Source organism: Portunus trituberculatus, chromosome 42, assembly GCF_017591435.1.
Source record: "Portunus trituberculatus isolate SZX2019 chromosome 42, ASM1759143v1, whole genome shotgun sequence".
NCBI classification, from domain to species: Eukaryota; Metazoa; Arthropoda; class Malacostraca; order Decapoda; family Portunidae; genus Portunus; species Portunus trituberculatus.
Genome location: NC_059296.1, coordinates 9,569,438 through 9,575,097, shown reverse-complemented (window position 1 = coordinate 9,575,097; position 5,660 = coordinate 9,569,438).

The window sequence follows — 5,660 nt, the reverse complement described above, 5'->3', positions numbered from 1 at the left end:
GCAAAGCATAGAAGAAAGAAGTTAAAAATGGAAAAGAAAAATACACATAAAAAATGAGAACCGAGAACAGAAGAAATATGAGGGAAGAAGAATATTATGATTATTAAAAGCATGAATTTTACTCTCTCTCTCTCTCTCTCTCTCTCTCTCTCTCTCTCTCTCTCTCTCTCTCTCTCTCTCTTTCAGGCATAGTGTCCTTCACCCCGTAGAGATCAACACACTCTGGGGGAAGGACGCCTCGATGGATGACTAAGGAAGATTTCCCTCAACAGACGAGACCAAAAAAACATGGCGACTCCGTGACGCAGCTCTCAGCGATGACGAACAGGTGCGGGGGCGACAGGGGCGGGGTGAAGGGAGGCGGCGTGATGGGAGGTGGCAGGGTGGAGACGGGAATGGAAGGGGTCGTGAGAGGTGAGAGTGTATGACGGAAGTGGGAGTGAGTGGATAGGAGGGAAGGTGGAGATAATTCAGTTTGTTCTTAACCCTATAATGTCTTTTTCTTACTTACCTCAACCTTCTCCTCCTCCTCCTCCTCTTCTTCTTTTCCGTCTCTCTCCTTCCTTTCCCTTCCACTCCAGCAAAGACAAGTTTTTTTTCTTTTTTATATATCTCCGGGATCGTTTCCATCAGCAAATTTGACCATTTAATAATTGAAAACTCGTCGCAGCGCAATGCTCTTCTTATACTTTCCCATGAGAAAAGCTTTAGGAAGTAAATATAAATTTCATAACAGTACTTCAATAATCGCCTTTTGAAAACAAGTTTCTTACACACACACACACACACACACACACACACACACACACACACACACACACACACACACACACACACACACACACCAGGAAAGAAGAAGGATGGTGGAAAGGAGGGAGACAGGAAAGAAAAATAAGAAGGATGATGAGGAGGAAGAGAAAGAGGAAAAAGAAAGAAAGAAAAAGTTAAGTATGATTCTAATGTTTGCCATCGAATATATATATATATATATATATATATATATATATATATATATATATATATATATATATATATATATATATATATATATATATATATATATATATATATATATATATATATATATATATATATATATATATATATATATATATATATATATATATATATATATATATATATATATATATATATATATATATATATATATATATATATATATATATATATATATATATATATATATATATATATATATATATATATATATATATATATATATATATATATATATATATATATATATATATATATATATATATATATTCACTCATACTAAAACGAGAGAGAGAGAGAGAGAGAGAGAGAGAGAGAGAGAGAGAGAGAGAGAGAGAGAGAGAGAGAGAGAGAGAGAGAGAGAGAGAGAGAGAGAGAGAGAGAGAGAGAGAGAGAGAGATTTTTATACCAAAGGCCTACGTCAGACATAATGTGTGTGAAGATGTTAGAGAGAGAGAGAGAGAGAGAGAGAGAGAGAGAGAGAGAGAGAGAGAGAGAGAGAGAGAGCTACTTTAGACTGGCAGACAGAAGAGGGGCTGTATGTAAGCTCTCTCTCTCTCTCTCTCTCTCTCTCTCTCTCTCTCTCACTGCCATCTTACTACATCTCTTTATCACTCATGTACCCGCCTTTACTTTTTTTTTTTTTTTTTTTTACTTATATCGTAATACTCTTTTCAACTGTGTCTGTCTTCCATTTCTCATTACCAGATTTAACTTTTTACTTTCCACATAAATCATCATACTCAACCTTGCATCTTTTTAGTCCGATTTATTTTCAGATTCCTTTTCCTCTTTCTACGGATTTTTCATTTTTTTTTTTTTTTTTTTATCTCTACAGGTTTTCTTTTGCCCTTCCTCACTTAAGAAAGAGGGATCCATTTTAAGACGTGGATGCTCTTGTATTATTTTCTCTTATCAAAGTTTGCCAGGATTTCGCCTTAAGACGGAGGGATTACTTTGTTCTCTATCTTAGGTCTGCTCCGGAGGTGGGATGGAGGCTCTCTCTCTCTCTCTCTCTCTCTCTCTCTCTCTCTCTCTCTCTCTCTCTCTCTCTCTCTCTCTCTCTCTCTCTCTCGCCCTAACGCTATCTCTCTCTCTCTCTCTCTCTCTCTCTCTCTCTCTCTCTCTCTCTCTCTCTCTCTCTCTCTCTCTCTCTCTCTCTCTCTCTCTCTCTCTCTCCATTACGTTTCATTAGTATTGATATAAGTTCAAAGGATCGCTTCATTGCCTTCACTAACTCATTTTATAAAATTAAGCACTCACATATGTGTGTCTGTCTGTCTGTCTGTCTGCATGTTTTACCTATTATTTGTTTCTCTATTTATTCTAGCATGAACAACGGTTTCAACATAATGTATGGGATAAAACGCTATTCTATACATTCTAATCACTTGTTTACTTACGTCCGTCTATCACTCCCATAATTTATTTTCCCATTATCTCTTCACCACTATCATCACTACCACAATCTACTCTCATCCATTACTCTGTGCCATGCAATTTTATCCCCTTGAGTACCATGTCGCGTTTCCATATTCATTCTGATTATTATTTGGTGATTTTATACCGCTTTAGAAACTTATGTTGGGGATAAGAATAGTGATGACTGTGGCCATTAATCTTCTGACCTCTATAGACCTTTCCTAATATCAATAAAATGATCTAATCGTACACAAAATCACGAGGTAAAAATGTGTACCAGTATTGAAGGGGTTAAGACTCCACAATATTACCCCATCACCACCTGCCTTTCCCATCACCCCATCAGCATTTCTCATACTGTTTAGCCTTCTGTTCTCTCATTAAAGCTATTTTCAAAGGCCCATGATATGATTAATCGAGATTTCATGGGTATTTTTTCTTGATTTTTGTAAGGAGAATGTTGAATTATCCTAAAACCAGGGCAAACAAAATTTAAAATGCCAGTAATTTCAGCTAATATTGTTTGTAGAGTGCAAGAGTTGAGGAGATGAAAGGATTGCGAATAGGACGCCATCACTGATCCCCGTATATTTTTTTACCATTTCCATCACTACCTATGTGTTCCATCACTGACCATCATCCCGTATCACATCAATATAACAATCAATCGCTAAAACACATTCCTCTGTCATCAATTCTCAATCTCAACCATCCTTATCTCATCACTTCCCATCACCTTTATATTCACTCCATCACCATTAATTATTTTTTACCACCTTCTATCATTCCTTAGCGGTGCCCATCACTCCCATCACCTTTCAGCAGCATTCTGATACATATTACCTATCATTAAGCAAATCTATGGATGTGAATTATAGATGGAAATAGGTACGTACTTCTATTGCAATACGGTGACTACTTTCCTCTCTCTCTCTCTCTCTCTCTCTCTCTCTCTCTCTCTCTCTCTCTCTCTCTCTTGCCTCTACCTCCCTCCGTTTCTCCATTACCGTTTCCATTTCCATCTTTTCTTCTCTCATCCCTCTCCCTCTCCATCCTCCGCCCCTTCTTTAGCAAGCCTGTGACAGTCTTCATTACATTTCCCTTAGCTTTGCGTCACCACTGGAATAAACTATCGATTTGGAAGTATTTTCTATATCTCTACAAAGTCATAGTGAGCAGAGAGAGAGAGAGAGAGAGAGAGAGAGAGAGAGAGAGAGAGAGAGAGAGAGAGAGAGAGAGAGAGAGAGAGAGAGAGAGAGGCACATACCCCAAAAGAACATATACTGAACTAGAAATTACCACAAGACCACAGTTATAACGCAGCGTATTATTGCACTATAGAATATCAAACCACAAAAAGAATAAATCTGATAACTATATACGTAAACTTGGACAAGGAGAGGAGGAGGAGAAACCGAAGAGGGAAGAAGAGTAGGAAGACGAGAAAAATAGATATATAGTACTGCAAAGGAAGAGACGGAGAAAGGAATAAACAGATAGATATTAGGAGGGTATGGTGAGCAGGAGGACCAAAAGGATAGGAGGTAGGAAATGGACAGCAATGTGGGGAGAAAGCTGGCTGAGTCTAGCGGCCCCGCGGGAGACGAGGACCCAGGGACAACATTTATGGGGAAGAGGCGACTCGGGGGGTACTCCCAGACGTCACTCCAACTGTCATTTTCCTTAACAGTGAGTAGGGACATGAGGGAGGAGGAGGAGGAGGAGAGAATGGATGAGGGTCTCCTGAACACATATGAAACACGTCTAATGAAAATAATAGGGAGCGTGAGGGTGGTGCAGCAGCGTTGCGTGTGACGCCACCCTGGCTGTGCTGCACAAAGGAGACAGCCAGCAAAGAGCAAATCAAGGCACGGATGCAAGCTGAAAGTTGCGGAAGAATCGGTAGAGAGAGAGAGAGAGAGAGAGAGAGAGAGAGAGAGAGAGAGAGAGAGAGAGCAATAGAATGGTCCGTTCATCATGTTTCGTCACTACAGCCAACGGGAGCATGCCAGGGGTAAATCTCCCCTGCTAAAGGAGTTCGGGGATGGTGGAGGTAGGGTCAGGTAAGGTGAAGGGACCCCTTGTAGACATGTTCCCCGCGGCCCACACCTTCCTCGCCTTGCCGTGGCTTCCTTAGGCCACCACTGCCAGACCAACTGGCCTGCCTGTTTTCCTCACCCGCGGCAATATTCTGCTCACCAGCCTTTATTTTATTCCAATTTGCCATCGAGGTGTTGCCGCCCTGCACGGCTGTATTATTTTCTTCATAAAAGATACGATTCTCGTTGCTTCTGAACCGGGCTTATCTGTTATTATACTTCGGCTTTTGTTGAGCAAGACAGGCTCCATCTATTTTGCAAGAGTTGAAACATATGACAAGAGGATACACACACACACACACACACACACACACACACACACACACACACACACATATATATATATATATATATATATATATATATATATATATATATATATATATATATATATATATATATATATATATATATATATGTGTGTGTGTGTGTGTGTGTGTGTGTGTGTGTGTGTGTGTGTGTGTGTGTGTGTGTGTGTGTGTGTGTGTGTCATATGTTTCAACTCTTGCAAAATAGATGGAGCCTGTCATATATATATATATATATATATATATATATATATATATATATATATATATATATATATATATATATATATATATATATATATATATATATATATATATATATATATAGAGAGAGAGAGAGAGAGAGAGAGAGAGAGAGAGAGAGAGAGAGAGAGAGAGAGAGAGAGAGAGAGAGAGAGAGAGAGAGAGCCAAGTTAAATTTAGCGAATGGACGAAAAAATTGCCAGTTTCAGAAACCTTCAGATGTACACTTTTTCACAAATGTTCATGCAACTAAAGTCTGAAAAAAAGTGGCCGCTTCAAAAGTTTACAACAACACAAATTCCACGGTGCGTTTGGCCGGTGTTTGTTGTGTGGCCGGCGTGAGCAGCGCCCCGCCAGGCACACCGGCACAAAAGTTCAGTCCTCCGATTGGTCGCTTCATATTCTGCTCATCTGGAGCGGGGCTGTCTGTTGCCCCGACAGGCTGCCTGGCACCTAGTTCCCCCCATCCCCTCCTCTCCTCCCCCTTTCCTCCCTAGCTTCTCATCACCCACTACCGGACCCAGCGCGACACAGCTTGAATGTCACTAAAACATGTAGATATGCGCACGTT